Source organism: Enoplosus armatus, chromosome 10, assembly GCF_043641665.1.
Source record: "Enoplosus armatus isolate fEnoArm2 chromosome 10, fEnoArm2.hap1, whole genome shotgun sequence".
In the NCBI taxonomy this organism is placed as follows: Eukaryota; Metazoa; Chordata; class Actinopteri; order Centrarchiformes; family Enoplosidae; genus Enoplosus; species Enoplosus armatus.
In genome coordinates this window covers 20180378-20193459 of record NC_092189.1, presented here as the reverse complement: position 1 = coordinate 20193459, position 13082 = coordinate 20180378, and positions in this window count along the sequence as shown.

The window sequence follows — 13082 nt, the reverse complement described above, 5'->3', positions numbered from 1 at the left end:
TAGTAACAATACAAATACAATTACAATCTTTAGTTAAAGTGTGGCTCTGGCCATTGCAGCTATACACTCGATATATGATCGATAGATAATGCTGTTCCAGAGGTTGCTCTTAGCGTCTTTCAGCTTGTTGTTTTGATTTTTGATTTCATGCAGATTTACTGTTTTGGTTCAGTTTCAAAGCTGTTATTGTCATTTAAAGACGCAGGCAGCAGTTTTCAGCAAAAAAGTTCTGATAAAAAATATTCTGATAAAACTATGACTGTATGCTACCTACCCAGCTCTGAACAGCAGACAGACAAAGTTAGTAACTCGCGATCAAAGAGGAACTTTTAACAGCTAAAGAGCCAGATATTTCTCAAAGTCAAGTCTCAAACTGCGAAACATCTCAGCTTTAGTGGAGGGCAGGGGGTGTCAAATCTATTGAAATTATAGACCTACAATAGAGCCATTTATGTTAGGTCTTGTTTTTAATATAATGGCAGAAATGCGTCATACTTTTTCCTCTTTTTGCTTCTTCTTCTATGTGCCGAAAGTGATTGTGAGTGATACTACGTGCACTTCATGGGCATAATGACCAGAAAGCTATACACAAAAAAACACCAACACCCGTATGATGTAATGCAATGCAACCGAACAGCCCTGCAACATACACTGTTAATATTCAGTTTCTGTTGACTTTGTTTTCAGAGATGTGTTGATTCAAATCTCTGATATGTTTTGAGGCTGTCCTTTGTGGTGGTGTTATATGAAAAGGCTTTGCTAACACTTTGTAGAGCAAATTAGAAACCACCTCCCAATATCATGCAACTCACAATCAAATCCAATACACCAGCACCACAAACAAACACACCACAAATAAAAACCTCTTATTGAGACTGTATGGGTGCCTTTAATTCAGATAATTATCCTTCCTCCGATCCTCGGTCTCGATCTCAGAGGAGTCAGGAGAGAACAGGTAGGAGGAGCTTAGAGCGAGGAAACACAGGTCTTTTAATGGATATACAGCAATGGATCTTTGTATTGATTGGGACTGTAAAGTCAACAACTTTACTGCAATATTAATATTTTTATCATTACTGCAGCACTGTACATTTTCCTCCATAGTGCAATGTTGCAGCTTTAATTAGTCTCATAACATCTAGCTTGAAAAGGACAGATTTACTTTACCTGTAGCGTTTCACACACTTAATATTATAATAATAAAATATTACTGTTCAAACTGTTATTCGATCATTTCTACAGATAATAGGATATTCTTACCATACTCTGGATTATGTATCAGCAGCAATGGATGGAGGAATCTTTGGACTCGAGTTGTCTGCCTGATTACTGCCTGTACTGTAGCCTGACCACTGACCACTGACTCTACCTGCTGTGTTTGCAGCATCTGAATTTGTTTTTTTTCTGCTGCCAGCGCTCAGAACCTTGACATCTCTGACAGTGTCAACTGCATTATGGTTCATCCAAAGTAACATTTATTGCAAGATTGTTGCATTGGATTGCTATACAATTTCCAGGGATTTCTGTTAGAAGCTTAATGAATAAAGATCATTTTCCATCTGAGGCAAGCAGGAGGAAATAGTGTGACAATGTTGTACAACCACAAAGTCAGAGGAGGGAGGAGGTCAGGCTGATTGGAAGGGAACAACAAAACATCTGACTTTGACACAGGAGACGGCTGTTCGCTTCCTGTTTCCAACCAACAGACAAATGGCCACATTCATTCCCTATTCTTAAACAAGAAGTAAGTTTAACCCAAACCATGACGTTCTGCAGGGCAATTACAACACAATATACAGTACATGTTCGTTTAATTTGGAGGACTTGTTGTTCCTGTTTGCTTGATCCCACTTTTCTTCTCCCAATGCCTCAACTCAAGTTATCTGCCAATACCAACTACCACTCCGATATCCGCATCGTGGGGAACTCATTGGAATAATGTTTCTGTAAGGTAACACAAGGCTATGGCACTAAAACTGAGCTGGCAACCAGATGGGCCTGAATGAATGTAATTAACAGCGGAGAGTTTTTCTTCTGTTCAGAACTGTAGTTACTGTGGATCAGTCTTGTTGTGACTGATACCAGATCAGCTTAATGAAGTCCGTATCAACGCTACAACCAATCAGGCGGATCGGATCAATGCATCCATCCCCATGTATAACTCAAGGGTCTTTGAGCTTTATGGAAGCAGGTCCTCAGTTTGTACTTTGCTGAATGAAAATTGTAGGTATATGCTGGGCAATTACAAAATCATCATATGCCTGAAGGCAAGAGCACAACTAGCTACATGTTTTATCTATGGTAGTTTTGTATATTTGTTACTGTGCTCAAAGATCATTTCCATGCACACATAATTGTATGACTGGAGACTATAGTCCGTATACCGAGGCATAAGCACAGGTAGAAGATGAATGTTTTGACAGTATCTCTAATCTCGAGTAAGTGCTGCAGAGAGGGAAATATTGAAATTGGACTCAGGAGATCGTGATCAGTGAAACAACCTCAACCTTTTCAGTTGTACATTTATCTTTGCGCAGTGATCTGTAGCATTTCAGTAAGTCTGACTGACAGATTACATTAACATACTGACGCTCTCTGATTATGAAAGTTCATCAAGACTGAAACTAAATGTACTTTATAATCAGGACTGCTACAGTTGTTAGTTAGTGGATCTGGGAAGAAACGAAAAATTCTGGTACATGTGCACGTTCCCGCTACTATGATTTTGACTATTTCAAACAACATCCAGTATTTGGAGAGTGTGATGACCCCTCCCACCCTTGTTTGCAGCTCCTGGTATGTGTTTTCCTTTGTGTTACATTTTGCCTACATTACCTTTGCCCACACCCATGCTCTCACTGCACCACTGATAATACTGATTTAGTTTAGTTTCACTGTCACTTTTTGTGTATAGGTTAGCATTGGTTAAATACATTTGTTTTGTTTAAGACATCATTATCTGTGTGGTCTCCCTTGTTTTGTCTGAACTCTGAGTTGGTTCATGACAGAGACACTGCTGCTACCAAACAAATACTGAGAAAATATATTAAAACCTGAGGTAATGTCAGCCTTAAAAGTATGTCTTGAAAGATGCAGCTTAATTATTTTTTGTCTGCCAGTATCAACCATTTAATTGTGCTACATGGCATTTTGAAGTTAAACTTTTCAAATAAATACATCAAATAAATGTATGTATGTATAAATGTATTTCACAAATTGTAGGGAGAAGGATAAAGAGACAAAAAAAGTCCCAACTATGCAAAGCATCTTCACAGTTAATTTGGCACATTCACAGGTGCAAAAAGGCAGATAATGATGATGAATTGTGGCGACGTGTCCTTTCATCTGCTGTCTGAATCATGTTCCAAACCAGCTTTAAGAAATCTGATGGCAATTAAGATTTATGGCAAGACCTACATACATGCAGCGAAAAAAAGTTTCATAATTGAGGTTTTTAAAAAAAAAACTAACAGTCTTTTGTGTGCCCCTCACAAGCATCAAGGTGTCAACCAATGTGTTCTGGTTTAGGGTCTGACATGAAATGGGATTGTACGATCATGTTGTTGCTTCAAAAGTGATGGCTGCATTAAAGCTGTTTGCTGTGTGACATCCATTAAACTATACAGGGGAAAGAAGCCTTGCACATGTTGTTATTCTATGTTTACATAATAGTTACCACATAGAGATAGCTTCTAGATAATGAGTTATTATATCACAACCAGGATACAGAAAAACAAAACAAACAGATGATGCTGTGTTACGACTTATTTATTATTCGTAAAAAAAAATCCAAATAAAGTTACTGTTTTTACTACTATAGTATTGTGTATCATTTAATTTGAACAAAATGTTGGTTTTGGTTTCTACCACAATAATAACAAAATAACAAAACAATTCTGACTTTTGGCTCATTTTTCTACCAATAAAAGCTTTTGCCATCTCCTTCACAATATGTACATTCTACTTTGCTTTGACAGATATGCTTTGTGGGAAAACTTAATTGTTGCTTGGCAATCCAAGAAATTTCTTTGTAATGCTGAGAAATGATAAGTTGGAAGTCGGGGTGGATGGCTGAATCTACAAAGACTTTCACATCAGAGGTCGAGGTCTGAGTCCTGTATCTGACACGTGGTGGGTTTAGGCTGTGGAAGGTTTCAACACCTACTTTTATGTTCAAAATGAACATTTCGTCATTATCTTAATAGTTGCTAATGCAAATTAGTTGTTCATGAATGTAATTTTAGGAGATAGGGTTGCATCAGAATAATTCGAAAGATTTTTGAAAGAAAAAAAACAAAAAGCCAAGTACCCACTGGATGAAGGGACTAGACCCGGCTGACTACTCGAGTTTATTCAATGTTTCAACATGAAGACAGAAATCATGGTTGGGAAATGTCACATGCCTTCTAACATAACATTGTCTTCTCAGTTCATAATAATAAAGATGTCATGAGCAACATGAGGGCTAGACAGTGTTTTTCATACAGTATTCTATGAAGTATACTGTTTGCAACCAAGAAAGAGTCTTAAATGTATTTAGTTCTCTCACAGCAGTTCTGCTTTTCTTTGTTAAATAACACCTCCTGTTGGAGGGAAGTCTGAAGATGATTGCCACAGAGGGAACCCATGCTGTATGCTTTACTTTGCTGGCTACCTTGTCTTAATATTTGGAAATGGTGTGGCCCTGGGGGAGTTCACTGGCGCAAACCCTCGCTGTCACTCACCACTCTCCACTGCACTGAATCTGACCCCTAACCCTGTGTCTCAAATCCATAATACATACTAATCATAAGCAGCTCGTGCTCACACTGGAAAAGTGACAAAATAAAGTATACTTAAACCAGACATAATGTATTCTAAATATGATAGATTTTTGACTGTGCTGTGGTGGATAATATTATCCCAAAATGCAATTCACAGAAGAAATGGAAATATGAATAAAAATCATTGGTTATATATACCAAATATATATAAAGTGCTGGCTTTCAGCTTTAATTTGAAGATTTCTACTGTACATCCACATCTGATAAACTGTGCAGAGAGCCACTGCATGCACTGAATGTCCATCAATATAACCTGTGTGGCCTCAACCTCCACAAGAAGAATGACCGCTCTTTCACACTTTGAACCCAGGTCTGGTTGTGTGGGGGAACATGTTTGTAGGTGGATGGTTATGTTCATATTTTTGGAACTGAAGCTGACTATGTTTTTCTTTTTTAATGCAATTTGTGGAGCTGGTCCAGCATTGCCATATATTGCACTTCCATTTAATGATGTACTCTGTGCACCCTGTCAGAGAGGTAAAAATGCCAAGCACGAACACGAGTGCTGAAACAGATAATACACTGTTTAATGTTATGATGCTGATTAAAATGTGTCTATATGTGAAACAAAAAGCCAATTCTTTATCTTAATTGTGATCTCTTTCTGCAGTCTATCTGAGAACACATATTCATCTTGTATCTGAATATAAAGTATAGTATTATATATAGTATCCATGTCCATTATTGGACGCATATATTAATAGATGAACGGATATTGGTACAGTGTCAACCACATCACTAATGTACATCCATCAAAGGTAACTCAGTCCTTTTGAAGTGTTGATCCTCCAGTGAGGCACTATGTCTTCACTGATTATCAATAAACACAGCAGACAGCAGCAGTTTGCTCGAGCTAAAGGAAAAGGAGCACACGGTTGTAATCAAGGCATCTAATTATTTGTGGCAAATGATACAGTAGTGTGTGGCACCATTTCAAATACAAACCGTACCATAAATGATGCTTAGTCCCATCTGCCAGCAGACTTCAACAGGAGGGGAAAACCCAACAAATCTATCAAAATGCACCTCAACTGCTTGCATAAGATTCTGCTGTGGGATGATAAAAGATGTCCCAAAAGATGGCTGACAATAGAAGCAGCATGAGTGGAATAGCAGCAGTCTTTGGTCGGAGCAGCCAGCACAGACACAAGAGGGCAGAGGAAGTGCTGATTTGTTCCACACGTTCGTGCATTCACACACACACACACACACACACACACACACACACACACACACACACACACACACACACATACCCTCACAAACACTTCACCTACAAGGCAAATTTCACCCTCATAGATAGAAAGGTGTGGTTGCTATAGGGTGGGCACACCAATTAATAAGGGAACTCTGATTAGTCCAGTGATGCCTCCCACAAGTGGGTATGGGCAAAATGCTATGTGTCTATGTGTGTGTCTGTCTATGTGTGTGTGTGTGTCTTTCTACAAAGCTTGGTCATGTTATGTGTTAAGTTAATCAGCTGTCCTTTGGCTCACGACTAACCTCTCCACAAAATCTTGTGCAAGTCTATGAATCCATTTGGAAGTTATGTGCCTTTTTGCGATACTTTTGCCACTCCCATTATCACACCCCCATTTAGCCGACTGGCATGAACACAAATATACACTTTCACACACACTCGACCTCAATTCCAAATTCAGCCTCCTAGGGTGAAAACTGTGGCAGTAGTAAATTCTCAATATAGAAAACTAAACTGAGAATATAAATGAAATGAAATCCTGATAAAATGTGGAAAGTAAAACTAATTTGACAAAGTAGAAGTAAAATAACAGTCAGTAAATTATCTCCACACAGCAAAAGGCTGTCAAGCTCGAACTGTGTCAGTTGCTCCTCCATCCAGAGATATATGAGGTATCAGATCAAGGACCAACAGCAAAGTCAAATTAAAGAGCAAATTAAACAGATGTATGCTTCACTCACTCCCTTCAAAATGTGTACCCAGAGCTTCTTAATTAATTAATGAGCAACACTGAGAAATCTTTCTAAAACCTATGTCATTGTTTGTGCATATGTTATCAGCAAATTCCATATTTCCCCTTATGCTGGCAGGAGCCGTGTGGTGGGGCCTAGTGCAGGAGGAGGTCTGGCATCGGAGGAAAATAGAAATGGAAAACAATGGAACAATGATGGAATTATATGTTCATTTCAGTGTTACTGCTCTCATGTTCAGGTGCTGTATTCTTCTTCATGCATTGCTATGTGTGAAAACTAGGCCAATTACATTTTCAACGTTTTAAACAGTCTGCACTATTTCATGCTGTGTGCAGACATGAACAGAAATGCGTTGGTGCAAATGCATTTGGGTGCATAAAAACAGACTTTAAAAAACTACAGAAGAATCTGAGCTGCAAACTTTCCACTTTTTTGGACAATTTCAGTCACAATAATGGAGAAGGACTTTATTATAATTAGATTATTTAAATGACTCCCTCTTTGTGACTTTACCAAACCATAAAATGCAAATTCTTGTATTTAAATGTGCACATTTCTTTTTACTGCATGGAGGAAAAAATCTTCTTACATTTCCATTTGACAAATCAGGCCTCAGTGGGGCTGTGCCATAACTTTTAAATTTGATATCAAGGCAAAATGGAGCAACGCGTCTCCACATCAATGGCTACATGGAAATGTGGCCAATTTGTTATTACGTCACATATAAAGCTATTGGGAAGTTATTTACCAAAGAGACGTTTTACTCACGGTTTCAGCATGTTTTCACCTACAGCACCACACAATTCAGAAAAGGTCTTGTGGTGAGTGAGTGAAAGACGAGGACATCAGGAGCAGAGTGGGCACTTCGGTGAAGTCTTCAGTAGCAGATGCAGTAGATGGCAGTAGAGTGAATGGATATTTCACCCCAGACAGATATTTAATTCCTGATCTGATACAGATTTTGAACCACCCTTGCACAGCTCACAGACTTTAAAACATGATCGATATTCTGTGGTTGCTTGAGTTGTCAATCTTACTGATTTCTCTTTCTCTCTCTTTGCAAACTACAAGTTTTATTGTGATTATCATTGCTACAGTGGGTTTCCCCCAGGAAAGTGTTTACCTGAGGTGCTAATCCTGACAAAATTATTTTCTCCCTCATAATCTAGTTTTTATTTCATAAAAGTGTAAACATATTTTTATGACGTTAGTAGAGGTGAGGCGAGGTGGCTAATTTTTGATATTTGAGAGTTAAAAAAAAAATCCAATAACGATATTTCAGCCGATATTAATTTTCTTTACACAACTCACAACATAAATGAAAGAAATTTCGATAAGGTTCCCTCAAATTGTTTTTTTTAACAATTGCAACCGAGAAATGTATTGGGCAGAACATTTTACAGTTGAAAAATAAACTCCAGTGGACAAACTACAGAATGGTGACACTGTTTCAAAACACACACTTGGCATTTCTTTACGTCAATTTTTTGTCATTTGTCGGCTGACACATACACCAGTCAGGCTCTACTCAGATTCCCCAGTAATTCACTTTTTTCACCACACTCGCTCGAACATTCATTAGATGTGGGTTACTTAGTTTGCTACTTTGTCATATTGTTCAGGCTTTGCTGTTTTCTTAGACAAAATAATCACAATGATGAAGGTTTCAAACAACTGTTACTATTACTTTGCTTATTTGAGCCTTAGCTTTTAGCTCAGTTTAGGTATCTGTCTGCTGTAAACTTGTGTGGTCAGTAAACAGTTAAAATCAGAACCAGACAAGTGACCTGCTTTTGTGTCCATGTTCTTTCAGGACATGTTTTTAAAATTGGAGCAGTTGTGCTTATCGTCTCTTGGTGATACTGCTGTACGCTGCATCGCCTGTTTGTTTATGGCTTTAATATCAAGATAGGAATTGCTCCGAGCGCCTGGTGTCAGGTCTGTCACCCAGCAAAAGCTCAAATGTGTTGAACTTTGTGTCTGTCAAAACGGATGAAAATCTGATGGAGACAGTTGTGTCACCATCGCTATCAGACAATGAAAACTAAATTGAAATTAATGCAAACAGACAGGCACAATGCATCACTGTGGCTAACTACTCTTGTATAACTTGTATAACTCGTGTTACTGGTCTCATCTAAACTCACAATGCTGAGCCATGGGATGAATAGAATTCAATTAGTTGTATTATGTATAAGATGCATCAAACATGTGTGAGGTACATTAATAACTGATCAGCTGTCTACTGTATATTTTACCTCCCTCTGTGATTGATTAAACGATCCTCCGGAACTGAACATGCAAATCTAACTCGTTTGAGTCTTCAAAGGGCTGAAAGAAGTTGGTTATGTCCACAGAGGGTTACATTTATTAAAACTAAAAAGGGGACAGATCTTCTTCCAGCTTGTACCAAAGCCCATCCTTTCAAGATTTTCCAGCTGTCCCTGTGATTGCAATATTGGACAGGCTGTCCATCTCTCTCCTCCGGCTCGTTATCGGCTCCCTCTTTGTTGGTGTCGGCTCGAGATGAGCAAACCTTTAGGAGTGTTTCCCTCCTTGGAGCTGAGTTGACTTTGGACTAAAGCGGAACTTACTGCCTCTTTGTTGAGGATCAAGTTCAAGGACTCGGAAATGTGTGAAATAAGGAGCCGCTTCAGCCGGCTGAAGATGCTGATGTTGTTGGGGAAGCGATACAGATGGCGTGACGGTAGAATGGAGAGTGGGCGGCTGGTTCAAACATAGGACTGGGGTTGTGATAAAAGTATCATCATCATGAATTAACATCAACATTCATCATGATAAATCATGATGCAACTCTGCTATCCTGATAAAGAGTGACTCCTGAAGACAGGTACTTTCAAGACTCCCAAACTACATCGATATATCTCCATAACACTTCAAGATCAGTCTTTCATTAGTTTCCTGTGTTGTTTTTCATATTAAAGATATTACTACTGTAGAAAAGAGATGAACAACTGGACACTTGTAGTAAATAAAGTGATTCCTTGTATATCAGATACTCACATGTTATATTCTATAGTTGTTTTGATCTATTCTGTATCTATTCTCTTCATCATTTTTTCTCACTCTTTCCTTTTTTCTTCTTCTTGTAAAGCATCTTGTAACTTATGCTTCGACTCGAGCTATATAAATAAAGTTTGCTTGCAGTTGTCAGAGTTGGTTAAGTCGCCATCATGGAGAATATATTTTAGGGAAAAGACAGTTTTATTTAATGGTGGGGCAAGACTGTTCAGAAATCAGCTGTGATGGTGTTACTGGTTAGTTTAGTGGATGAGTAACCAGGAAGCAGAAATAAGCAAAACATAGGAGAAGGAGCAAAGCATATTTTCAGTTTACTGTTTTCTGAGAACACATTTACACATCTTTCTTTTTGAAGACGGACATGTTGTCTTGTGTAAACTTGCATTTTACTAATCTAACCAAACTAGGTCAATTATTTATGTTATGCTGCTATCATTTGCAAACTGATAATATTAAAACTCCTTGCATTGGAGATTTATGGTGAGTATATGATGTTAACAGCAGTGTCTGACTGTAAATATCATGGATATTCCTTTAAATCTGGTTGTGTAGCCTTTGATGGACCTTCTCTGGAGGACTCAGACGGATAGATTTGATGTATATTTTACATATTTGGTCAAGTCCAGTTGAATTTCCTTCTGTTTACATCTGCTTCACTGTCTTACAGAGGGGGGGAATACAGTTAATGGTGTTACACTGCACTAAAATAAGGATTTAACAATTTATGAATATATTTCCCACAACTTTTGTGAGGGTGACTGACAGGCCACAGGGCAAAACTACTTAAACAGGTGTTTAACAAATGAACACATGAGTAAGAGTACAGCCCAGGGCAACTACAATATTTAAGGAGGCATTGAAACAGTATTTATTCATGCTATTTATGTTATTATCAACAAATAATAAGTGTAAACTGTGGCTATGTGTATAAATGATTAGGTGGCAATCATTTTCTCTATTTGTAAATTAGATATGAGCATGTAATGACGTCTTTTTTTTATTATTCTTAACTGTGTTTGTGATATTTTTGTTTTCTTTATGCTATGCTTGTATTTTTACTTGCTGAATACAGTTGAGGATTGATAAGTCTGGTCCTTCACCAGAGCTGAACGAAAGAAATATAGACATATATATTGTCAAAATGCCAGACCTTGATTATATATATAAAGCAAACAACATTTTCTGTCACTTAAATTGAAGAGAAAATTGCCTTTAACTGGCTGTAGAAATGAATCATGTGTCAGTTAGTATTTTGACCTGTGTCAAAATGAAGAACTGCCAGTAGCAACGTAGTAATGTACTGATGGACAGAAGCAGCAAATAGCTGCCAAACAAATGTCAGCAAAAGGTACAGCGGGAAAGCTTTCCACTGCGGCCGACGTACACACTGTCAAACGGAGGCTCTTTATTGTACAAAAAAGGGGCATTCAGACACAGCAAAACATGTTTAATGGTATAAACGATAAGTCAAATCAAAATCAAAATAAAAAGCGCTTGGACAGCTTTACCACAAAATGGTTTACCGAAATTGAAAATAACCATAAATAAAATGACATGAATAATAAATAAAAATAAAAAGCATGCTAGCGGGCCTTCATTTTGTTTGTGAGAAACTGTACGAGAAAATAAACTTCCTCAAATCACTTCCAAAAGTTCAATCTAATAAAAACTGCCTGTGTGTGTGGACATTTGTGTTAGAGTAGCAGAATACAAAAAATATGCAGCTTTCAGTATAACTGAGAATGGTAATAAACCAACATGATGTCACATCAGTCAGTGCTGAGGACTGGGTTTTGGTGTTAATCTGACAGAGAAGAATGTGCCACCATCACATGCTAGTTTGTGGGCTGCCAATTCCCAAATGGAGGGCAGAAAAGTGATTTGCTGATGTATGTGTATATAAATATTTGCATTTTCCAAGAGAATGAACGCGTTTAAATCTGCACAAGGCAATATGTTCATACAGCATAGGCCGGAACCACATGGCTGTCCAATCAGAAAGTGGGACATGGTTGTTGATTTGGAACCTATTTGTTGCACAGGAGGTAATGAAGTCAAACTTGAGATTGAAATAGAAAACTCACAGCAGCATGTGAGCAGCTGCTTTTCACCAACTCCATCCCCACCAGCGGACAGTATAGTTCCAAGGAACGGACAGTTTATGGCTTTGCTTTACAAGATTTCTAGGTAATGCAGTCCTCAAAATTCAAACATTTCATACTTGCTGCCTGATGAAGCCACCAACGTGTGAAATGACCCAGATAAGCTGTCAAGCTAAAATGCATTTCATCTTTTAAGTTCAAATAACTGAAAAGAATACACACTGATGCCTTAGCAACAACAATGGTGGAAAGACGTCAGAAACAAAATAACTTGCAGCAGACGAGCCTCCCTCAAAACACTGCCGCACAACATCATGTATGACAAATCCTACATTCACCATCTGCTCTTTCAGCACCTACGGGGGCTTTTTCAGATGATGTTTGAGTTACTTTCAGGCTATGTGGTGTTTTAAGGCTGACAGCTCATCAAGATGAGTATAAGTGCTCAAGATGGACCAGCTAAGGTGGAGGAGGGCAGGACTAATAAGACAATTCTTACCGAGATGAAATCTTGCATGTTGAGTATAAATCAGAAATCAGAAGTTAAATTAAGTTAAATTCACTCCTTGTTGTTGGTTGCTAAGGAAGTGCACCTCATTAGGAACAAACTTCTACGTGTGTGCTTTTGCATATTAGATCACTGATTATTATGTGAATTTACATTGTTTTGCAGTGGAGAGTGCAAGGACAATAATGAATGCAACTTAACAATATACCTAGAAGCGACTTAATACGTAATATGATACCCTGATAAAAGGTTGTAATGTTCAGCTTTTGTTGAAATAGTTTTCTAAAGGTGTTAATTCAACCTCATGGTCATTTTGAAGGATACAGTTTGTGGTGCTATTGAATTTATACTGACAAATGTTTCTTATATTTCATCCACCCCATTTATACCATATATATCCAAAAACAGTTACGTTGAATTCATACCTCTGGTTCAATATCACCTGAACATTATAACCTTCACGAAGGTCGGATTTATAGCAGGGCTGTTGTAAACACCAAATTGCACCTTTTCTTGTGATAAATATTTGTGTGTGTCATTTCATTTCGACAAACACTCTTTGTGTTTTGGACCTCCGCCTACTCAGAGACATGTGTGTGAACTGTGGCTGTTGTACTGTATATTCATTAAGACCACAGGCAGCCTAGAGTGTTT